At 44.6% G+C, this 25,774-nt stretch overlaps 1 protein-coding gene and 1 non-coding gene across 4 annotated transcripts in view; both read left to right on the forward strand.

Annotated features, from left to right (window-relative positions):
• Positions 1-25,774, forward strand: part of LOC115164918 (multiple C2 and transmembrane domain-containing protein 1-like) — a 260,651-nt gene that overhangs the window by 66,208 nt on the left and 168,669 nt on the right. The window lies entirely within an intron of this gene.
• Positions 14,102-14,177, forward strand: trnaa-ugc (transfer RNA alanine (anticodon UGC)). The gene has a single exon. It is a non-coding gene; the product is annotated as a tRNA-Ala (tRNA).

Genomic DNA, 25,774 nt, shown 5'->3' on the forward strand with positions numbered 1-25,774 from the left:
GGATCTGTTGGGGCGGTATGCAAATTGGAGTCGGTTTAGGGTTTCTGGGATGATCGTGTTGATGTGAGCCATGACCAGCCTTTCAAAGCACTTCAAGGCTACAGACGTGAGTGCTACGGGCCGGTAGTCATTTAGGCAGGTTACTTTAGTGTTCTTGGGCACAGGGGCTATGGTGGTCTGCTTATTACATGTTGGTATTACAGACTCGGACAAGGAGAGGTTGAAAATGTCAGTGAAGAAACTTGCTAGTTGGTCAGCGCATGCTCGCAGTACACATCCTGGTAATCCCTCTGGCCATGCGGCCTTGTGATTGTTGACCTGTCTAAAGGTCTTTCTCACATCGGCTGCGGGAACGTGATCACACAGTCTTCCGGTACAGCTGGTGCTTTCATGCATGTTTCAGTGTTATTTGCCTCGAAGCGAGCATAGAAGTAGTTTAGCTCGTCTGGTAGGCTCGTGTCACTGGGCAGCTCTCGGCTGTGCTTCCCTTTGTAGTCTGTGATGGTTTGCAAGCCCTGCCACATCCGACGAGCGTCCGAGCCGGTGTAGTACGACTCGATCTTAGTCCTGTATTGACTCTTTGCCTGTTTGATGGTCAGAGGGCATAGCGGGATTGCTTATAAGCTTCTGGGTTAGAGTCCCACTCCTTAAAAGTGGCAGCTTTAGCCTTTAGCTCAGTGCGGATGCTGCCTGTAATCCATGGCTTCTGGTTAGGGTATGTATGTACAGTCACTGTGGGGACGACGTCATCGATGCACTTATTGATGAAGCCAATGACAGATGTGGTGTACTCCTCAATGCCATTGGAGGAGTCCTGGAACATATTCCAGTCTGTGCTAGCCAAACTGTCCTGTAGCTTAGCATCTGCTTCATCTGGCCCCTTTTTTATTTATCTAGTCACTGGTGCTTCCTGCTTTAATTTTTGCTTGTAAGCAGGAATCAGGAGGATGGAATTATGGTCAGATTTGCCAAATGGAGGGTGAGGGAGAGCTTTGTATGCGTCTCTGTGTGTGGAGTATAGGCGGGCCAGAGTTCTTTTCCCTCTTGTTGCACATTTAACATCTGATAGAAATTTGGTAAAACTGATTTAAGTTTCCCTGACACCACATTTGAAATACTCCTATGAACTTCACATGTTGGTGCTCATTGGTCCTTTTACATGTTGGTGTTTATGGGTCCTTTTATGTGTTGGTGTTCATGGGTCCTTTACATGTTGGTGTTCATGGGTCCTTTACATGTTGGTGTTCATGGGTCCTTTACATGTTGGTGTTCATTGGTCCTTTTACATGTTGGTGTTCATGGGTCCTTTACATGTTGGTGTTCATTGGTCCTTTTACATGTTGGTGTTCATGGGTCCTTTTATATGTTGGTGTTCATGGGTCCTTTACATGTTGGTGTTTATGTGTCCTTTACATGTTGGTGTTCATGGGTCCTTTACATGTTGGTGTTTATGTGTCCTTTACATGTTGGTGTTTATGTGTCCTTTACATGTTGGTGTTTATGTGACCTTTACATGTTGGTGTTTATGTGTCCTTTACATGTTGGTGTTTATGTGTCCTTTACATGTTGGTGTTCATGTGTCCTTTACATGTTGGTGTTCATGGGTCCTTTACATGTTGGTGTTCATGGGTCCTTTTACATGTTGGTGTTCATGGGTCCTTTTACATGTTGGTGTTCATGGGTCCTTTACATGTTGGTGTTCATGGGTCCTTTTACATGTTGGTGTTCATGGGTCCTTTACATGTTGGTGTTCATGGGTCCTTTACATGTTGGTGTTCATGGGTCCTTCTACATGAAAATATCCCAATGTCATGCATCACTTTGTCACTCTGTCCCCACACTCTACCTTCATTCTCTCTCACTTTTGCTCTCTTCAATCTCACTATTTTTTATGTTGTTGGTCTGTTCCCCCCCCCCCATCAGTAACACTACCTCCGTGGCTATTATTTATGCAGAGGAGACGTTGTGTGGATGTCAGGTGGATGTCAGGTGGGTGTCCGGTGCAGGCAGCAAAGAGGAATAGTGATAACCAAGACTGTGTCAGACAGACTGAGGGAATGACTGCTCTGTCTCTAGCTGAGTGATTTCAATCAGCCCAGCCAGGTCAGCCCGAGCTTCTCTTTTTAGCCTCTCAGAAAGTCAGCAGTTTGCGCTCTGAGTGCTCTGAGCAATAGTTTGGACTGTTTTGGAGAGGAATCAGCACTAATCAGCAGTAATACTACACAATTATTAAACACCAAGAACAAATGCTGCTTTTGCAACAGCTAATGGGAATCCTAATAAAATACAAAATACCAAATACCAACACCAAATGTCAGCCGTTTCAAAAAAGGTACAGTACAGTGTAGCATCTAATGAAGTGCTGATGTTTAAGTCTTTTTCATGGGGGGGGTCATCTTTACTGTAATTCAAACAGCTTCACTCGTCAAACATCTCATTACAAAATCATGGGCATTAATAAGGAGTTGGTCCTCCCTTTGCTGCTATAACAGCTTCCACTTTTCTGGGAAGGCTTTCCACTAGATGTTGGAACATTGCTGCGGGGACTTGCTTCCATTCTTCCACAAGAGCATTAGTGAGGTCGGGCACTGGTGTTATAACGATTAGGTCTGGCTAGCAGTTGGCATTCCAATTCATCCCAACGGTGTTCGATGGGGTTGTGTTCAGGGCTTTATGCAGACCAGACAAGTTGTCCCACACCAATCTCGACAAACCATTTCTATATGGACCTCGCTTTGTGCACAGGGGCATTCTCATGCTGAAACAAGAAAGGGCCTTCCCCAAATTTGTGCCACAAAGTTGGAAGCCCAGTATAATCTAGAATGTCATTGTATGCTGTAGGGTTAAGATTTCCCTTCACTGGAACTAAGGGGCCTGTACCATGAAAAACAGCCCCAGACCATTATTCCTCCTCAACCATACTTTACAGTTGACACTATGCATTGGGGTAGGAAGCGTTCTCCTGGCATCCGCCAAACCCAGATTCTTCTGTCGGACTGCCAGATGGTGAAGCATGATTCATCACTTGAGAGAACACGATTCCACTGCCTGAGAGTCCAATGGTGTCGAGCTTTACACTACTCCAGCTGACGCTTGGCATTGCACATGGGGATCTTAGGCTTGTGTGCGTGTCATGACTTCCGCCGTAGTCGGTACCTCTCCTTGTTCGGGCAGCGTTCGGCGGTCGACGTCACCGGCTTTCTAGCCGCCGCTGATCCATTTTTCATTTTCCATTTGTTCTGTCTTTGTCTTACACACCAGGCTTCACTCAACCAATTACTTGTTTATTATTTAACCCTCTGTTCCCGATGTTGTGTTTGTGAGTGATTGTTTATTGTATTTTCGGTCCGTTATTGTGTGCTCGTGATGTTACTTTGTACATTTGTCATTTTGAGTAAAAGTACGTTGAATACTCATATTTGCTGTCCTGCGCCTGACTCTCTAAACCAGCTACACACAGGACTATTACAGTGCAGCTGCTTGGCCATGGAAACCCATTTCATTAAGCTCCCGACCAACAGTTTTTGTGCTGACGTTGCTTCCAGAGGCAGTTTGGAACTCGATGGTGAGTGTTGCAACCGAGGACAGGGGATTTTTACGCGCTACTCGCTTCAGCACTCAGCAGTCCCATTCTGTGAGCTTGTGTGGCCTTCCACTTTGTGGCTGAGCCGTTGTTGCTCCTAGACGTTTCCACTTCACAATAACAGTGCTTACAGTGGACCGGGGCAGCTCTAGCAGAGCAGAAATGTGACTAACTAACTTGTTGGAAAGCTGGTATCCTATGACGGTGCCACGTTGAAAGTCACTGAACTCTTCAGTACTGGCCATCCTACTGCCAATATGAATATTGCATAGCTGTGTGCTCAATTTTATACACCTGTCAGCAACAGGTGTGGCTGAAATAGCTGAATCCACTAATTTGAAGGGGTGTCCACATGTAGTATAGTAAAGCCTTGCAAGCAACAAAAATAACTCCTTTCAACCAGATGGCAGTTGTGCACTACTGTATGACTTCTAGAGGAGGAAACTAATGCTGGGGGATGAGATGCCTCAGAAATCTCTATTGGCTAAATAGACAGGCACTCACTAAGATAATAGGAGACAGACAGCTCCCATTGTGCCCACTGTCCACACACACTAATCCTGTCCATTATGGGATTTAGAAGACTCCCCCTTTCCCCAGCTTCCTCTTCTCCACCTGCCAGTATCTAAACCTTGTGTCTGGCAGTGGGCCACCCCTCTCATAGGGGGCACAGCCCAGTCATCTGGTGCTTTAGGAGGGAGGGTCTTTCCCTCCTTCGCTACACAGCTGGTTATGGGCTGATTGAAGTAGGTTAGCAGGGTGGTTAACGCCCCTTCTTCTCCATCAGTGTGGGCCTTAGAGGTGGAGATGGCTGGGTGTGGACTGTGGAGGACTGGAGCAGGCCATTGAGAGGTTAAAAATGGTGTTATCATGTCAGTTGCTAGGGGCAGTAAAGTTTCTTATTAGGAGCTCCTCCTGTGTGTGTCTGTCTGGTGGTTCAGTGCGCTCGTCCTCAGGAGAGTCAAGAGGCCAGCAGTTGGCATTGTTAAGACTGTAAAGGACTCCATATGAAACAGACAGCACACACACACACACACACACACACACACACACACACACACACACACACACACACACACACACACACACACACACACACACTCAGGCTCTCCTCTAGGTTTTATTCCTCAGTCTTTTACTTCTACTCTATACACACATGTTCAAAAGACTTGAACAAAGAGAGAGCCATTACTGTAATGGTAAAGATGTGTATGTTCTTGGAAATACCTCCAGCCTCCTCTTCCCCTGCCTTCTCCTCCTCATCCTCCCCCAACTCCAGCCTCCTCCTCCTCCCCAGCATCCCTAACTCCAGCCTCCTCCTCCTCCCCAGCATCCCTAACTCCAGCCTCCTCCTCCCCAGCATCCCTAACTCCAGCCTCCTCCTCCCCAGCATCCCCAACTCCAGCCTCCTCCTCCCCAGCATCCCTAACTCCAGCCTTCCCCTTCCCCAGCATCCCTAACTCCAGCCTCCTCCTCCCCAGCATCCCCAACTCCAGCCTCCTCCTCCCCAGCCTCCCCCAACTCCAGCCTCCCCCAATTCCAGCCTCCTCCTCCCCAGCCTCCCCAAGATCCAGCCTCCCCCTGCCCAGCCTCCCAAACTCCAGCAACCCAGTTATGCATTCACACATCTCTACATGTCAGTGCTCTCGTAGCTTTAACCTGGTTATGATGACAGACAGTTTTTAAGTGTGATAAAGGTTGGTTCTGTTTGGCAACTTTAGTTGTCAATGATAGAAACCTTAGAATGTCATAGAAATCAAAACATACAGTATATGGGCTAAATGATGTGACTATAGGCTATTGATGTTTTGAGAAAGAAGCAGAAAAAGCTTGTGCTCTGTTCCTTGCATCAGGCTGCACATGCTGTTCTCTCATCAAGTGATCATATTTTCACCCATCAGACTATTCTCAATTTAATCTTGTTTTTACTAATATGTAAAATTGGTTTTGATTTAGAATGTCTCATTGTCAAATGGACAAAAGAGGGACAGGGGAAAAAATACATGTAATCTGTATGCACTACAAATAGCGACTGGAGGCCAAGCAGTCCATTTTGTAGGGTACTTTGGTTTTAAACGGAGCATGTGCTTAATATAAGAGGCGTTGTTCTCTCCACGCATCAACCACTGTTTGCTGCGTGACAGGTGATATTCCGCCCAAATTCTGTATGCCATGGGCTCTCCAACCTTGTTCTTGCAGCTACCCAATGCTTAATTTGGGAAACCTAGAGAAATCTGTTCGGGAATATCAATAGTAACATCTTTCTGCAAAGAAACATACAGTACCAGTCAAAGGTTTGGACACACCTACTCATTCCAGGGTTTTTCTTTATTTTTAACTATTTTCTACATTATAGAATAATAGTGAAGACATCAAAACTATGAGGTAACACATATGGAATCATGTAGTAACAAAAAAAAGTGTTAAACAAATCAAAATATATTTTATATTTGAGATTCTTCAAAGTAGATGACAACTTTGCACACTTGGCATTCTCTCTTTGAGCCAATCAGTTGTGTTGTGACAAGGTAGGGGTGGTATACAGAAGATAACCCTATTTGGTAAATACCAAGTCCATATTATGGCAAGAACAGCTCAAATAAGCAAAGAGAAACACCATCATTACTTTAAGACATGAAGGTCAGTCAATCCGGAAAATTTCAAGAACTTTGAACGTTTCTTCAAGTGCAGTCGCAAAAACCATCAAGTGTTATGCTGAAACTGGCTCTCATGAGGACCGCCACAGTTACCTCTGCTGCAGAGGATAAGTTCGTTAGAGTTACCAGCCTCAGAAATTGCAGCCCAAATAAATGCTTCACAGAGTTCAAGTAACAGACACATCTCAACGTCAACTGTTCAGAGGAGACTACGTGAATCAGGCCTTCATGGTCAAATTGCTACAAAGAAACCACTTTTAAAGGACACCAATAAGAAGAAGAGACTTGCTTGGGCCAAGAAACACAAGCAATGAACATTAGGCCAGTGGAAATCTGTCCTTTTGTCTGATAAATCCAAATTTGAGATTTTAGATTCCAACCGCCGTTTCTTTGTGAGACGCAGAGTAGATGAATGAATGATCTCTGCAAGTGTGGTTCCCACCTTGAAGCATGGAGGAGGAGGTGTGATGATGTGGGGGTGCTTTGCTGGTGACACTGTCTGTGATTTTCTGGTAAATGTTTTCTAAGACCCATTTTCCATCTGTTTGACCAGAAATCAAAGCCTTTGTTTATTAAACATTTTTAGATTGGAAAATAGTTGAATAACGTATATATGACTTAATTTAAAAAAAATATATAGACACTTTTTAGATTTCTACAGGATTTCATATGTGTTATTTCATAGTTTTTGATGTCTTCACCATTATTCTACTATGTAGAAATTAGTAAAAATTAAGAAAAGCCCTTGAATGAGTAGGTGTGTCCAAACTTTTGACTGGTACTGTATATATTTCATTTAACTGTTGACAGCCTGTCTGCACGTTCGAGAAAGGAATAAAGGACAGAGAGAGGAACAGATAGAAAGTCATGGTGGTGAGATATTCTGTATAGCTAAAGGTAATATGTCACCCAATGAATTACTAAAATACAAAAGAATCCCTATTATTAGGCTATTAAAAATCAAATACAAATTCACTATAATTGTAGGTTAACTGTAAGCCTCCCTACACAATCAATGAACCAACAGCATCGCCTAGGGCTATAGACTTTTCTCCCAGACTCATGGATATACATTTTGGAGCATAGCATAAGGTAACCAGTCCATCCAGTATGCACAATAATACAGTCCGTACTCAAAGTCAATTAATCAAATGTTTTTAATTTTAGATTATATTCTAAATCAATTATGTACCAAAGACATCTTAAATCAGTTTTGTTTTATGTTTTTCTGCCATGTGTAATATGCGGTAGGCTATGTATTGTATAAGGGCACAATCATCATTTTAATTCAGTTTTTTGGGGGGCGCTTTGCCTCATAATCATATGCATATGCAAAAGCTCTATGGGTGTTTTGAATGAATCATCCCCTTAGAAAGCGCTGTCCATTTTGTTGTCTTAAACTTTGAAACAACTTCCACAACAAACATGTTTTACACTGTTTCAACCTCATGTTGAACTTCTTTCTTCAAATTGACCCTCACACTGAGGTGAGTTTTGAAAGTATGATAGGCCTACTGTTTTGATGACAAGGTTTTGATTAGATTTTTGATTGTATTTGCATTGATGTCAGAGTGGTTAGAGGGACAATAGAGCCCTGAGTACCAGTCCATTAGGATCTGATAGAGGGACAATAGAGCCCTGAGTAACAGGCCATTAGAACCTGGTGGTCGTTATCAAGTTGGGTACTACCAAAGAGGAGATTACTGTGACGCTCACCTAGAATTTTACTGTGGTCCAATAAAATATAATAAAATGTTATTGGTCACATGCAGATGTTATTGCGCGTGTTGCAAAATTCTTGTGTTTCTAGCTCCAACAGTGCAGTAATATCTAACAAGCAATATCAAACAATTTCACAACAACACACACAATACACAAAAATCGTAACGCAATGGAATTAAGAATATATAAATATTTGGACGAGCAATGTCGGAGCGGCATAAACTAAAATACAGTAGAATAGAATAGAATACAGAATATATATATGAGATGAGTAATGCAAAATATGTGAACATTATTAAAGTGGCCAGTGATTTCAAGTCAATGTAAACTCAGCAAAAAAAGAAACGTCCCTTTTTCAGGACTCTGTCTCAAATCAAATCAAATCAAATGTATTTGTCACATACACATGGTTAGCAGGTGTTAATGCAAGTGTAGCGAAATGCTTGTGCTTCTAGTTCTGACCATGTAGTAATATCTAACAAGTAATATAACCTAACAATTCCACAACAACAACCTTATAAACACAAGTGTAAAGGAATGAATATGAATATGTACATAAAAATATATAAATGAGTGATGGCCGAACGGCATAGACAAGATGCAGTAGATGGTAAGAGTACAGTATATACATATGAGATGAGCAATGCAGGGTATGAAAACATATAAAGCAGCATTGTTTAAGGTGGCTAGTGATACATTACATCAGGATGGCAAGATGCAGTAGATGGAATAGAGTACAGTATATACATATGAAATGAGTAATGTAGATTATGAAAACATTATATAAAGTGGCATTGTTTAAAGTGGCTAGTGATACATCTAATTACATCAAGATGGCAAGATGCAGTAGATGGTATGACGTACAGTATATACATATGAGGTGAATAATGTAGGTTATGTAAACATTATATAATATAAATAATATAAAGTGGCAAGGGATAAATTCATTACATCAATTTTCCCATTTTTAAAGTGGCTTGAGTTGAGTCAGTATGTTGGCAGCAGCCACTCAATGTTAGTGATGGCTGTTTAACAGTCTGATGGCCTTGAGATAGAAGCTGTTTTTCAGTCTCTCAGTTCCAGATTTGATGCACCTGTACTGACCTCGCCTTCTGGATGTTGACGGGGTGAACAGGCAGTGGCTCGGGTGGTTGCTGTCCTTGATGATCTTTTTGGCCTTCCTGTGACATCGGGTGGTGTAGGTGTCCTGGAGGGCAGGTAGTTTGCACCCGGTGATGCGCTGTGCAGACCTCACTACCCTCTGGAGCAGCTGCCGTACCAGGCGGTGATACAGCCCGACAGGATGCTCTCGATTGTGCATCTGTAAAAGTTTGTGAGTGATTTTTGGTGACAAGCTGAATTTCTTCAGCCTCCTGAGGTTGAAGAGGCGCTGCTGCGCCTTCTTCACCACGCTGTCTGTGTGGGTGGACCATTTCAGTTTGTCTGTGATGTGTACGCAGAGGAACCTGAAGCTTTCCACCTTCTCCACTGCTGTCCCTTCGATGTGGATAGGGGGTGCTCCCTCTACTGTTTCCAGAAGTCCACGATCAGCTCCTTTGTTTTGTTGAAGTTGAGTGAGAGGCTATTTTCCTGGCACCACACTCTCAGGGCCCTTCCATCCTCCCTATTGGCTGTCTCATCATTGTTGGTAATCAGGCCTACTACTGTTGTGTCTTCTGCAAACATGATGATTGAGTTGGACGCGTGCGTGGCCACGCAATCATGGGTGAACAGGGAATACAGGAAGGGGCTGAGCATGCACCCTTGTGGAGCCCCTGTGTTGAGGATCAGCGAAGTGGAGGTGTTGTTTCCTATCTTCACCACCTGGGGGCAGCCCGTCAGGAAGTCCAGGACCCAGTTGCACAGGGCGGGGTTCAGACCCAGGGCCCCGAGCTTAATGATAAGCTTGGAGGATACTATGGTGTGAATACTGAGCTATTGTCAATGAACGGCATTCTTACATAGGTATTCCTCTTGTCCGAATGGGATAGGGCAGTGTGCAGTACGATGGCGATTGTGGATCTATTGGGGCGGTAAGCAAATTGAATTGGGTCTTGGGTGTCAGGTAAGGTAGAGGTGATATTATCCTTGACTAGTCTCTTAAAGCACTTCATGATGACAGATGTGAGTGCTACGGGGCGTTAGTCATTTAGTTCAGTTTCCTTTGCATACAGGAACAATGGTTGACATCTTGTGGGGACAGCAGACTGGGATAGTGAGAGATTGAATATGTCCATAAACACTCCCGCCAGCTTGTCTGCGCATGCTCAGAGGACGCTGCTATGGATGCCGTCTGGTGCGGCAGCCTTGCGAGGGTTAACACTAGGGTTGCAAAGGGTCTGAAACTTTCTGGGAAATTTCAGGAAATTTTCCATGGGAAGTTAAGCCCGGGAATTTGGGGAATTTTGTTTAAATTTCTCAAAAGTTATCTTATAACAGTGAACCTTTTTTGTGGGATTCACATAAGTCAATTTTAGGTCTTGTGGCATATTTTGATTAAATTGTCCCCAATTCAATAGAATTGCAACCCTCTGCATGCACAGTGCATTCTTCCATCACATGTGCAGTGCACTCTTCCATCAGCTGACAGGTAAAGACAGGTAATGTACAGCGGATTCTCAAGATCTTGCACAATAATGACATGGTATTGAGCCCACACTACTACACTGTCTGAGCCAAGGACTACATGCTTTCTGGTAAGTTTTGATTACAGTATTGGGTGGGGGGAATATATTTTATGTGACATACATGATTTTTTGTTAATAACTAGTAAATAGTACCCTACAGCAAAGTGTGTTTAAATAATTTCTAACTTGTTAACATTTTCGCCAATTGCTATTTTTTTTGCAACCATTTGGGTTTTAGCTTGCTTGATCCTCCTAACTGAGTGTTAATTCACCTGTTTCCATACATGTTTTATTTTTAAAAAATGATCTAACTGCTTAACTATTTATCTGTACATGGAATTGTATTATTTTATTTGTATTTATTTTTTATTCAAATTTTTACAGGAAAATGCCAAGGGCACAATCTGATGTTTGGAGACATTTCACTGCAGCTAATGTAGAAGGCAAAGCTGTGTACATTTGCAAATACAGTTCCAAATCATATGTGAAGAATGCAACAAAGATGCAGAATCATCTGGCCAAGTGCATGAAGTTCCCTCAGCGCTCACAACAAGCAACCTCTGACAAAAGTCCCTCTACTTCTATTCGAGGTGAAAATTATGAATCAAACACCTTATCGATAGCGACAGCTCATGGTCCTCCTGGAATCAGAAGTTATTGTTGATTCAATGGAGGAACGTAGTCAGAGAAATGCTGGTGAATGTCTTGCTCGAGCTGTGTATGCAACTGGTTCACCTCTGATGCTCACAGGCAATGTGTATTGGAAGAGATTTCTTAATGTTCTTCGTCTAGCATACACCCCTCCAACCAGACATGCTTTATCTACTCATTTGCCTAATGCAGATTTAAACAGAGTTCAAGTGAAGGTCAAGCAAATCATCGAGAAAGCAGATTGTATTGCAATCATTTCTGATGGGTGGTCGAATGTTCGTGGGCAAGGAATAATTAACTACATCATCCCCACCCCTCAACCAGTATTCTACAAGAGTACAGACACAAGGGACAACAGACACACTGGTCTCTACATTGCAGATGAGCTGAAGGCAGTCATAAATTACCTTGGACCACAGAAGGTATTTGCACTGGTGACAGACAATGTGAACATGAAGGCTGTTTGGTCTAAAGTGGAGGAGTTCTACCCTCACATCACACCAATTGGCTGTGCTGCTCATGCATTGAATCTGCTCCTCAAAGACATCATGGCACTGAAAACAATGGATACACTAAACAAGAGAGCCAAGGAAATGGTTAGGTATGTGAAGGGTCATCAAGTTATAGCAGCAATCTACCTCACCAAGCAAAGTGAGAAGAATAAGAGCACCACATTGAAGCTGCCCAGCAACACCTATTGGGGTGGTGTTGTTGTCATGTTTGACAGTCTCTTGGAGGAGAAGGAGTCTCTCCAAGAAATGGCTATATCACAGTCTGCTGAAATGGACATTCCCATCAAGAGGATCCTCCTGGATGATGTATTTTGGGAGAGAGTGGTAAGCAGCCTGAAACCGGTAGCAGTAGCCATTGCACGGATTGAGGGAAACAATGCCATCCTGTCTGATGTTCAGACTTTGCTTGCAGATGTAAGAGAAGAAATCCGTACTGCCTTGCCCGCTTCACTGTTGCTCCAAGCAGAGGAAACTGCAGTTCTGAAATACATCAAAAAGCGTGAAGACTTCTGCCTGAAGCCCATACACGTCGCAGCGTACATGTTGGACCCCAAGTATGCTGGCAAGAGCATCCTGTCTGGTGCAGAGATCAACAAGGCCTATGGTGTCATCACTACCGTGTCTCGCCACCTTGGCCTGGATGAGGGCAAGGTTCTTGGCAGTCTGCCTAAGTACACTTCCAAGCAAGGGCTTTGGGATGGAGATGCAATATGGCAGTCGTGCCAACATATCTCATCAGCCACGTGGTTAAGGGACTTTCTGGATCTGAGGCTCTTTCCCCTGTTGCCTCCATCATCCTCCAAATCCCACCAACATCAGCTGCCTCAGAGCGCAACTGGTCCTTGTTTGGGAGCACACACACCAAAGCACCCAACATTCTGTCCATTACAAGGGTTGAAGAATTGGTGGCCATCAGTGCAAATTTGAGGCTTTTTGAGCCTGACAACGAGCCATCCTCAACAAGGTTGGAAAGTAACAGTGAAGATGAGGCCTGAGTATGATGTTCAAGAGGTGGACATTGAGGAGGTCCAGGGAGAAGACATGGAAGCCTGAGAGGAAGACAACCAAAGCTTTAGTTTCTAGACTATCATTTTACAGATGTATGTTGATAACGTTTTTTAGGAGATGCGATGAATCATTGGGGATCATTCAATATTCCCTTGGTTTGGTTGTTCAGTGAAATCATCCCATGTGAAAAGTCAACTAATTTTAATTAAAGTTAGATTCATAACTAAATAGTTTTTTTATTTCTATTGGAAGGATTTAATCATTTGCAATTATGTCTACGTATGATAAGGTAAAAGGTTTGTTTCTGTCTCCACATGATATGGTAAATACTGTATATCCAATGCAAAAAACATCTATATTTAAATGGTATTAATATTAATTTGCATATAATCCCATTAATTCCCATATATTCCCGTTAAATCCCATATATTCCCATTAATTCCCACGGAAAGATTCCACCTCTGAATATTCCCCAAAATGTGCAACCCTAGTTAACATGCTTAAATGTCTTACTTCGGCCATGGAGAACGAGAGCCGACTGTCCTTGGTAGCACTGTGTTATCCTCAAAGCAGGCAAAAAAGATGTTTAGCTTATCCAGAAGCAAGATGTCAGTGTCCGCGATGTGGCTGGTTTTCCCTCTTGTAGTCTGTAATTGTAGACTCTGCCACATACGTCTCGTTTCTGAGCCGTTGAATTGCGACTCCACTTTGTCTCTGTACTGACATTTTTTCTGTTTGATTGCCTTACGGAGGGAATAACTACACTGTTTGTATTCGGTCATATTCCCAGTCACCTTGCCATGGTTAAATGCAGTGGTTTCAGTTTTGCACGAATGCTCCCATCCATGGTTTCTGGTTTGTGTAGGTTTTAATAGTCACAGTTGGTACAACATCTCATATACATTTCCTAATAAACTCAGTCACCGTATCTGTGTATTCATCAATATTATTCTCAGAGGCTACCCGGAACATATCCTAGTCCTCATGATCAAAAAAATCTTGAAGCATGGATTCCGATTGGTCAGACCAGCATTGAATAGTCCATAGCACGGGTACTTTCTGTTTGAGTTTCTGCTTATAGGAAGAGAGGAGCAAAATAGGGTCATGATCAGATTTGCCAAAGAAAGGGCAAGAGAGGGCCTTGTAGGCATTTCGAAAAGCTGAGTAGCATTGTTCTAATGTTTTCTCAGGGCGAGTGCTACAGTCAATGTGTTGGTAGAACTTCAGTAGCGTTTTCCTCAAATTTGGTTTGTTAAAATCCCCGGCTACAATAAATGCGGCCTCAGGATATGTGGTTTCCAGTTTGCATAAAGTCCAGTGAAGTTCCTTGAGGTCTGTCGTGGCTCCCTGTGGCTCAGTTGGTAGAGCATGGTGTTTGCAACGCCAAGGTTGTGGGTTCGATTCCCACGGGGGGCCAGTACGGAGGAAAAATAAAATGTATGAAATGTATGCATTCACTACTGTAAGTCGCTCTGGATAAGAGCGTCTGCTAAATGACAAATGTAAAATGTATCGGCTTGAGGGGGAATATACACGGGTGTGACTATAACTGAAGAGAATTCTCTTGGGAGGTAATATGGTCGGCATTTGATTGTGAGGTATTCTAGGTCGGATGAATAAAAGGACTTGAGGTTCTGTATGTTATCACAATCACACCATGAGTTGTTAATCATGAAACATACACCCCAGCCCTTCTTCTTTATTCCTGTCTGCGCAATGAACTGAGAAGCCAACTGGTTGTACGGACTCAGACAGTATATCCCTAGAGAGCCATGTTTCCCATGAAACAGAGTATGTTACAATCCCTGATGTCTCTCTGGAAGGAGATCATAGCCCTTAGCTCATCAACTTTATTATCCAGAGACTGAACATTAGCGAGTAATATACTCGGAAGCAGTGGGTGGTGTGCGCGCCTCCTGAATCAGACTAGGAGTCCACTCCAAATACCTCTTCTCCACCGGCAGTGTTTTGGATCAGCCTCTGGAATCACTTCAACTGCCCTGTGGGGTTTGAACATGACTGCCAGTGTGGCGGTATTACGCTCACTGCAACAGCCCGAGAACAACCTTCATTCTCTCTCTTTATCTACTGAGGAAGACAAATGATTCACGATAGTAATGTATTCCTGGAACTTGAAGTGTCATCAATTTCACTGGCCATTAAAATTGGATGGAGAAGTGCCACTTCCACAATAAAATGTATTATAATGATGAGATACTTTATTATTGCCACCATGTTATCACTTTTCAAAACAGATGTCATCCAGAAGTTGTCATTATCTCATTCTAATTTCCATTTCGGTCTCTCGCTCCCTCTCTCTCTCCTCCTCACACACACACACACACACACACACACACACACACACACACACACACACACACACACACACACACACACACACACACACACACACACACACACACACACACACACACACACACACACACACACACACACACACACTCTCTCACTTGACAGAGGACCAAACATGAAATGGACAGATGTTTGGCTATTGAAACTACATAGGATTTGGAAGTGGATGAGGAAATTGCTGTTTACTTGGTTTGCTAATGCTGTTTTGTGGCAGCAGTACCATCCATTCATTTAACCTCTAAAGAGCCTCTAATGCCGGTGCTGAATGCTCATTGCCTATCTGAGTGTTCCAATGGAATGATATGCAGAGGATTACACTGACCGGCAAGCCAGATGGCCTGTTGATTGTGTGTGTGATGAAGAGGGGGAATAGAAACCTGTGAATAGATACCTGTGTGGGATCAGCATACTATTAGGGCACCCTGTACTTATCACTAGCTTTGATTATACTTGCTGATCGAGATACTCTTTAGTGGAGACCTATTTACCATCATTGTCTTCCGACAGGTGGCGTCACTCCTACATAGCGCTCGTCCCTCAAACAATATATTCTCCCCTAGTCACACACAATGATTCAATGAAGCTAGCAGTGGCTTTTTAAAATGCTTAGAATGGTGTTATCTTGCCAACTACCAACCCACTCCTTGGTTGCGCAACAGCTACATCCTCTTTCATCAACACCTCATTGTTGTTTCTTCTCTCAGTAAAACAATGATTTACACAAGCATGTATCAGAGTAGCTCTGGTCCAGGGATAGTGCACATTCCACTTGGACTAGAGCTAGTATCAGATGAACCACATCACACCCTCCTCTGACAGAGCACTGACAGCTGTTGAATGTGGCAGCTACAGTAGCTCTCAGGATATCCTAAACTGACAGGTTTGGTATCGTGCTGCCTGGGCTCTGTGTGTTTTGATTTGATTGATTTGATAAAATAGGATCCCCATTAGCCGAAGCCAGTGGCGACTGTCACGATCGTCGTAATAACATTCGGACCAAAGCGCAGCGTGATATGGGTTCCACATGTTTATTGAATGAATCGCACAAAAACAATAAAGAACGAACGAAACGTGACGCAAATGAAGTGCTCACAGGCAACTACACATAAACAAGATCCCACCAAACACAGTGGGGAAATGGCTGCCTAAATATGATCTCCAATCAGAGACAACGAAAAAACAGCTGCCTCTGATTGGGAACCATACCAGGCCAACATAGAAATAAACAACCTAGATTACCCACCCTAGTCACACCCCGACCTAACCAAAATAGAGAATAAAAAGGCTCTCTATGGTCAGGGCGTGACAGCAACAGCTAATCTTACTGGGGTCTGACACATAACGAAAAATATATTGCAGACAAAAGACTTTACAATTTACTTACAGTGCATTTAAAAGCATTAACATGTAGTGTGTGCATCTATCAGTTACACATACATGTCAGTACATACACACAACAAGTAGGCGTTGTGCCGTAAGGTGTTGCTTTATTTGTTTTTTGAAACCAGGTTTGCCGTTCACTTTTTCTATAGAAGATGGAAAGGATTTCCATGCAGTCATGGCTCTGTATAATACTGTATGTTTCTTTGAATTTGTTCTGGACCTAGGGACTGTGAAAATACCCCTGGTGGCATGGCTGGTGGTGTAAGTGTGTGTGTCAATTTGGAATTTCCAACATTAGTGTTTCATATAAAAACAAGAAGTTACGCAGTCAGTTACTTTCCTCAACTCTTATCCAAGAGAGACTATCATGCATAGTATTAGTATTAGCCCTGTGATTACAATGAAGATGTGCGGCTCTGTTCTGGGCCAGCTGCAGCTTAACTGGGTCTTTACATGCAGCACTGGACCAGATGACTGTACAATAATCAAGATAAGATAAATCTAGAGCCTGCAGGACTTGCTTTGTGGAGTGTGGTGTCAACAAAGCAGAGCATTTCTTTTTACGGACAGACCTCTCCCCATCTTTACAACCATTGAATCTATATGATTGGACCATACTTTAGTAGAGTGTAATTGGAATACTTGTGAAACTCTCACTAGAATAATTATACAGTAAAAAGTTGCCAATGGTCCCGTGTGGTTCAGTTGGTAGAGCATGGCGCTTGCAATGCCAGGGTTGTGGGTTCGATTTCCGCTGGGGCCACCCATATGAAAAGTGTCTGCACTCATGACTGTACTTTGCTTTGGATAAAAGCCTCAGCTAAATGGAATATGCAGTATATAACCCTGTTAAGTTAGGATGGGTCTGAGGCCTTTACTGTAAATTATACTCTGTCTCTATAGATTCATCATCATTTATGTAACGTGTACGCTAATAATCGGGAAGCAAGTACAGGGAGTGAATTTAATAAACAAACATGGATCAAAACAAGAAACACGAAAAGCATACAGACATGAAACAGAAACAGAGACAATAACGCCTGAGGAAAGAACCAAGGGGAGTGACAGATATAGGGGAGGTCATCAGGAAGGTGATGCAGTCCAGGTGAGTGTCATGAGCCGCAGGTGCGATGGTGGCAGGTGTACGTAATGATGAGACAACTGGCGACGTCGAGAGCCGGGGAGCGGGAGTAAACATGACAATTTAGTCTTTCTCAGCATGACTTTTACATGGCTGAATCATAGTTATTCCACTTAAAATATTGCAGTAGAGCAATTCATTTATATCAAGTGACCGGTCGCCTATACATCAAAGAAGCTGATGAGGCTATTGATGACTCTGTGTGGGTCTACAGTACTGTTGCATCATGCTTAATAGTTAACAGGTATTGATGTCTTTGAATCGGTTCAACTGAATTATGTGTGTTGCCTTGTGGGATTTCTCAGTCCTCCACAGGAGAAATATCCGTTCATTGTTTCACATATCCTGCCCCAGGCAACGTTTGGACCAGTTCACATTGACTTGATTGCACTTTACAGTATAAACTAGAACATAGTAAACAGTACTTGTAAAGTCTGCTTCCAACTCACACCCTCAAACACGTAGATCCCCTGAACGCAGCTCACTGTCCAGTTCCCAATCACCTGAATTCTCATCACCTGTTCACACACCTGTATTTCATTATCACACACTATTTGGTTCAGTTCTTTGCACCCCATCATTGTGAGGTATTGTTTGTTTTGTGACACACGTCTTTCGGAGCGCTGGGTTTTTCCCCGTGATTTACTCCTCCCGTGTATGATAGATGTTGCCTGCCTCACTAACAATGCCTTTTGCCTATTCCCTGTATGTACTTTAGCCTATCGGATTTCCTGTTGTCTACCTATTGCCTAATCTCCCGGACTACGTTACTAGCCTTTTCCCTGCCTGTACTGTTGCCCTTTTGGAACCCCTGTGTGTGACCTTCTGCCTGCCCCAGGACCCAGCTACCTGCCTTCCCCTGTGGTCCTTTGCAATAAACACGTGCTGCGCCCTGCGCTTGAAACCAGCTCTCTGTCTCCCATCGTGTTCACTACAGTACTATTACATTTGACATTAGCAAGCTTAAATGATTACGCTTTCTTATCCTGTAATGAGCAAATTTAAGGTGTCAGAGACTTAACAGGAATGTGGCGGTGTGAAGGCATCACAGTGTTAAAATGTTTAGTGAAATCATACTATTGATCTCCTCAGCTGATCTCCACAGTTGGTGTGCACCTCAGGGCAAGGAAGTATACTTCTGTTATTACTGCAAAGCCGATTAGTGCACCAGCTCCCCCACTGTCTCTCTTCCCTCCTTCACTCCATCTCTCTCTTATCTTTCTAACGCCTATATGTCCATTCTCTTTACGATTATTCTCTCTTTTCGCCCCATCTTTCTCTCCTCCCTCACAGACATCCCTCTCTCTCGTGTCTGTCTTTTATTCCAAGCTGCTATCCATCTTCACTTATAGGAGCTGAAATGCTGATGGTGTATCCTTTGTATTGATTGGTTGTGCTGCAGATCTGTCTGTCTGATTTAATGGGGCTTTACTGGTATCCTTCATAACCCTGCCACAGAACCAAGCACACCTGACTGATACATCGGCCGTAGTATCAAGCTCTACAGATCCACTGTAAACATAGGTTTCTCAGTGAAACACATCACGCATCTGAACTGTATGACACCAATCGTTACTTTGCCAAACTGCTTATGCGCAAAGGAAATGCCCATCTCTTTCTAGATGTGTAGATTTGTGATAAGCCCGACACCACTGTGTGACTATAATTGGGATGATAGCATCCGTATACCATCCATCAAGACATGCTGCTACTTGTTCGCAGTATGCAAAGCCATCCAACTGGCTATCACAGTCCAGTCCAAGGTAATAACGTATGTAGAAGATACTTCAGCTGTTTACTAACAGAACCTTCAGATGCAGGTTCATGACCTCTGGTAATACTGTTTCATAGGTCCTCTGTAGCCTACTGTGCATTTGGGTATTCATTTTCCTTCACTGCCATACTGACTGGACGTACACCATGGTCCTTATCTCCACATTCCCCAGTTCTTTATTTAGATTTTTTTCTTAATCTCGTTTTCTATTTTCCCCGGCTCTCCTTTTATTTGTCTTGTACTCTGTCTTTGTGTTAATGAACAGAGACTAGAGGCTGTGAGAAGTCGCCCTCTGCTTTACGAGAGTGTTAACACCAGCGTATAGAGGTGACTGGGTGAAGACACAAACAGTAACAGTGTCTGGGACTGTTACTACACTAGCCTCACCACCATGGCAATACGTATGGAGTGTTACCAGCCAGTCATGCTGCCAGGTGGCCATTGCGACTGGCAATTTTTGGGGGGAATATACTGTACATATAATATATTACAGAATTGTGAAGCTTTGTAAAAGTGGGGAAATGAACAATTTCAACTACACAAGATGCAGTATGCTCTGTGAGTCACTCACTGACTTAATCTCAGTAATATCACTAATTCATCTCAGTAATTAGGTCATTAAACCAACTGATTCGAGCCTCTTGATGACAGCAGATACCCTCCATAGGGTTTCATGGTCCTGTGATGAACAGCATGGTAAAGGTTATCACGGTAATCCTCTCCTTTATTTGGATCAGGTTCTCATTATCCCCATGATCACTAGTTATTAAATCTCTCTCCTCCTCCGTCTGTAGCTGAACATGTAGGATGGGATAGGATGTAGCCCCAGACGACAGGCCTTTATCATTCGTCTTCAGGGTGACAGAACAGACCATGGAGAGCTCATTAGATGGAACACCTCTCCACACATCTCCTCTGTCACATTCTGCCACACACTGGGCCTGGGCGTCCATACAGGCCTCAAGGACTCTTCTCAGAAACCAACCGTAATGTGCTGTTGTGGGAACGTTTTGGGGGATTTTCCCTCACTGACATGGCGTCGGGTTATATGGGGTGAATATTGCCGTGTATGGTCTCTTGATGGTCGCAGCAGAGTGTTTGTGATTGTGTACCTGACCTACAAAATGGAAAACCACAGTGTGTCTGTCCAATAAAGACTTAGAGGGGAAAAGTGTGTGAGACAGACAGAGACAGAGAGAGAGGCCGAAGGCAAAACAGAGTGATAAACATGGAAACAGCAGAGGTGTGTTTTCTGTGTAATTAGCAGCACAATGCAGAATGGCAGAATGGCAGTGGTTATAGAAGTGCTCAGACTTCAGTCGTTGGGAAAGAAGGAGCTGAATGGGTGATCACCTCTCCCCACTGATTAGGCACCTCTAATGAAAGGAGTTCAATACTTTGTTAATGTCTGACTGTGGGAGGAGAGCCTGTCAACAGAAACACTTGTTTATTTCAGTGTTGAAGTTAACGTTTCACAGACTGGATCTGAAGTAGCTCTAGCTTTGTCTGTCACCGTACTGTCTGTCGCCGTACTGTCTGTCGCCGTACTGTCTGTCGCCGTACTGTCTGTCGCCGTACTGTCTGTCTCCGTACTGTCTGTCGCCGTACTGTCTGTCGCCGTACTGTCTGTCTCCGTACTGTCTGTCGCCGTTCTGTCTGTCGCCGTACTGTCTGTCGCCGTACTGTCTGTCGCCGTACTGTCTGTCTCCGTACTGTCTGTCTCCGTACTGTCTGTCACCGTACTGTCTGTCTCCGTACTGTCTGTCTCCGTACTGTCTGTCGCCGTACTGTCTGTCGCCGTACTGTCTGTCACCGTACTGTCTGTCTCCGTACTGTCTGTCACCGTACTGTCTGTCTCCGTACTGTCTGTCGCCGTACTGTCTGTCGCCGTACTGTCTGTCGCCGTACTGTCTGTCGCCGTACTGTCTGTCGCCGTTCTGTCTGTCGCCGTACTGTCTGTCGCCGTACTGTCTGTCGCCGTACTGTCTGTCTCCGTACTGTCTGTCACCGTACTGTCTGTCTCCGTACTGTCTGTCTCCGTTCTGTCTGTCTCCGTACTGTCTGTCGCCGTACTGTCTGTCGCCGTACTGTCTGTCACCGTACTGTCTGTCTCCGTACTGTCTGTCACCGTACTGTCTGTCTCCGTACTGTCTGTCGCCGTACTGTCTGTCGCCGTACTGTCTGTCGCCGTACTGTCTGTCGCCGTACTGTCTGTCGCCGTACTGTCTGTCGCCGTTCTGTCTGTCGCCGTACTGTCTGTCGCCGTACTGTCTGTCGCCGTACTGTCTGTCTCCGTACTGTCTGTCACCGTACTGTCTGTCTCCGTACTGTCTGTCTCCGTTCTGTCTGTCTCCGTACTGTCTGTCGCCGTACTGTCTGTGTCTGTCGCCGTACTGTCTGTCGCCGTACTGTCTGTCGCCGTACTGTCTGTCTCCGTACTGTCTGTCTCTGTTCTGTCTGTCGCCGTACTCTCTGTCGCCGTACTGTCTGTCACCGTACTGTAGAGCAATTCATTGTACAATTCAAAAGAGTTAAGTTGGAGTTCTTGACACACTCAAACCGGTGCACTTCGCACCTACTACCAAACCCTGTTCACAGGCACTGACATATTTTGTCTTGCCCATTCACCTTCTGAATGGTACACATACACAATCCATGTCTCAGTTGTCTCAAGGCTTAAAAATCATTAATTTAACCTGCCCCCCCCCCCATTTAACAAGTGACAACAATAAGGGATCATAGCTTTCACCTGGTCAGTCTATTTCAGTCTATGTCAATGTTTTGTACACTTGTACAAAACATTGTGTAATTTCCCACACTCAACGAAAGCCTGCTCGCATTTCAGTGAGGCTGCTGCTCTGGCATAGTTCAACCTGTTTCTACTGCTCCTCTGACCAATATGCTCTCTGTCTCTGTGTGGGGGTTAGGTAGGATGGTATTACATGATAGGTAGTTAAGCTGAAGACAATAGTGTGTGGCTGGTGTTTAATTAGATGAGTGTCTGTGTGTATGTTGTCATGCTGACCGTAACGTCTTCCATCCTGACACCACTGAGTTTATGGCTGACGTTCAACGGTGGGGATCAGCTTACCATGAGATGTTTATTGATACTTTATTGTGTGTGTGTGTGTGTGTGTGTTTGTGTGTGTGTGTGTGCGTGTGTGTGTGAGAGAGAGAGTGTGTTTCTTTCTTTCTACACACTCTCTAATTTTGGGAACCCAGAAACATCACCCATGAGATGGGATGAGTCTGTAGCCTGAGCCGGGCATGAGATGGGATGAGTCTGTAGCCTGAGCAGGGCATGAGATGGGATGAGTCTGTAGCCTGAGCAGGGCATGAGATGGGATGAGTCTGTAGCCTGAGCAGGGCATGAGATGGGATGAGTCTGTAGCCTGAGCAGGGCATGAGATGGGATAAGTCTGTAGCCTGAGCAGGGCATGAGATGGGATGAGTCTGTAGCCTGAGCAGGGCATGAGATGGGATGAGTCTGTAGCCTGAGCAGGGCATGAGATGGGATGAGTCTGTAGCCTGAGCAGGGCATGAGATGGGATGAGTCTGTAGCCTGAGCAGGGCATGAGATGGGATGAGTCTGTAGCCTGAGCAGGGCATGAGATGGGATGAGTCTGTAACCTGAGCAGGGCATGAGATGGGATGAGTCTGTAGCCTGAGCAGGGCATGAGATGGGATGAGTCTGTAGCCTGAGCAGGGCATGAGATGGGATAAGTCTGTAGCCTGAGCAGGGCATGAGATGGGATGAGTCTGTAGCCTGAGCAGGGCATGAGATGGGATAAGTCTGTAGCCTGAGCAGGGCATGAGATGGGATGAGTCTGTAGCCTGAGCAGGGCATGAGATGGGATGAGTCTGTAGCCTGAGCAGGGCATGAGATGGGATGAGTCTGTAGCCTGAGCAGGGCATGAGATGGGATGAGTCTGTAGCCTGAGCAGGGCATGAGATGGGATGAGTCTGTAGCCTGAGCAGGGCAGACGTGGGATAGAGTTTAATGGCTTAAAATAAAGGTAAAAAATATGGCAGAAATAATGAGCTCCTTGTATATTTAACTAGGACAAATTTACAATGACAGCCTACACCTGCCAAACCCGGGTGACACTGGGCTAATTGTGTGCCGCCCTATGGGACTCTCAATTACGGACGGTTGTTATACAACCTGGAATCAAACCAGGACATTTGTAGTGACGCCTCTAGCAGATGCAGTGCCTTAGACCACTATGCCACTCGGGAGCCCCAAAGCTATGTGAGAACATAATGATTTAGCTTTGGGTTACAGTAGCACAGGTTGTTTCTGTTTGTCGTTAAGGTGAAGCATACATTGCAATGCAAACTGTACATAAACTGTGTATACTGACTGACAGTCAAATGAACTGTCAGCACACTGTGTTACACACATTAGGTTTTATATGATGGGCTATTCAGTAAATACAGAAAACCCAAACTATCCAGCACTTTCCAAACAAGGCTATTCATAAACTGTATCTCTTATTTAGTATTAAATAGATTGCAGATACTTTGGCCCGATCAAGTGTGGTGAACAAACTAAAATACGTCTTAAGTCCATCTCAGATAGACTCTGAATGGGAGAAATCTACTGCCGATTTCTGTTTATTTATGTTCGAGTGCCCCATGAAAAATGATTTTTATCAATAAATGCATCCTGGTTGGAGTGCTGTTGTTGAAGTTATCTTCCTATCACATCCATTTCATTGGATCTTCACTATTCTGCTTGTTCTCTGGTACACTAGGTTAGACCGTACCACTAGGGTCCCACTGAGAGGTTAGACCGTACCACTAGGGTCCCACTGAGGGGTTAGACCGTACCACTAGGGTCCCACTGAGGGGTTAGACCGTACCACTAGGGTCCCACTGAGGGGTTAGACCGTACCACTAGGGTCCCACTGAGAGGTTAGACCGTACCACTAGGGTCCCACTGAGAGGTTAGACCGTACCACTAGGGTCCCACTGAGGGGTTAGACCGTACCACTAGGGTCTCACTGAGGGGTTAGACCGTACCACTAGGGTCCCACTGAGGGGTTAGACCGTACCACTAGGGTCCCACTGAGGGGTTAGACCGTACCACTAGGGTCCCACTGAGGGGTTAGACCGTACCACTAGGGTCCCACTGAGAGGTTAGACCGTACCACTAGGGTCCCACTGAGGGGTTAGACCGTACCACTAGGGTCCCACTGAGAGGTTAGACCGTACCACTAGGGTCCCACTGAGAGGTTAGACCGTACCACTAGGGTCCCACTGAGGGGTTAGACCGTACCACTAGGGTCCCACTGAGAGGTTAGACCGTACCACTAGGGTCCCACTGAGAGGTTAGACCGTACCACTAGGGTCTCACTGAGGGGTTAGACCGTACCACTAGGGTCCCACTGAGGGGTTAGACCGTACCACTAGGGTCCCACTGAGAGGTTAGACCGTACCACTAGGGTCTCACTGAGGGGTTAGACCGTACCACTAGGGTCCCACTGAGAGGTTAGACCGTACCACTAGGGTCCCACTGAGGGGTTAGACCGTACCACTAGGGTCCCACTGAGGGGTTAGACCGTACCACTAGGGTCCCACTGAGGGGTTAGACCGTACCACTAGGGTCTCACTGAGGGGTTAGACCGTACCACTAGGGTCCCACTGAGGGGTTAGACCGTACCACTAGGGTCCCACTGAGGGGTTAGACCGTACCACTAGGGTCCCACTGAGGGGTTAGACCGTACCACTAGGGTCCCACTGAGAGGTTGGGCCATACCACTAGGGTCCTACTGAGAGGGGTCAAGTCACCCAAAGCAATTACTGTAACAACTGTTTGAGTAAGGGACTGTTAGCTATTGATGCTCCAGGAGAAGTTGCTCATCACATGGTATTTGATGTTTTCTACCAGCCCTTTCCTTCCAAGCTTGACTTTAAAGAAATTACTGTGTCAGCTGAAATATGAATGAATGTGAAATAACATCAACAACTGCTGCGCACAATCAAGCAGATGTGCTTATTGCCATTTTATGGTTATTTCAATGTTGACTATAGCTCTTCATTAGTTAGATGAAGAGGCTAAACTTGTGTTGTTGCCAAGTATTAATGGTTGCTTCTCTCAGTCCAATCCAGTGAGTCTGATGGTTTAGAAGGAACTGTGTGTTTAAACTACTACTGTAGTTTCTATTATGACAGATGCTATGGTTCATTGTGTTGTAGGTAAACAGACTTTATCACACTTGTGCACCCAGGCAACACAAATGGACGCACGCACACAAACACACACACACACACACACACACACACACACACACACACACACACACACACACACACACACACACACACACACACACACACA

Source organism: Salmo trutta, chromosome 27 (assembly GCF_901001165.1).
Source record: "Salmo trutta chromosome 27, fSalTru1.1, whole genome shotgun sequence".
Lineage (NCBI taxonomy): Eukaryota > Metazoa > Chordata > Actinopteri > Salmoniformes > Salmonidae > Salmo > Salmo trutta.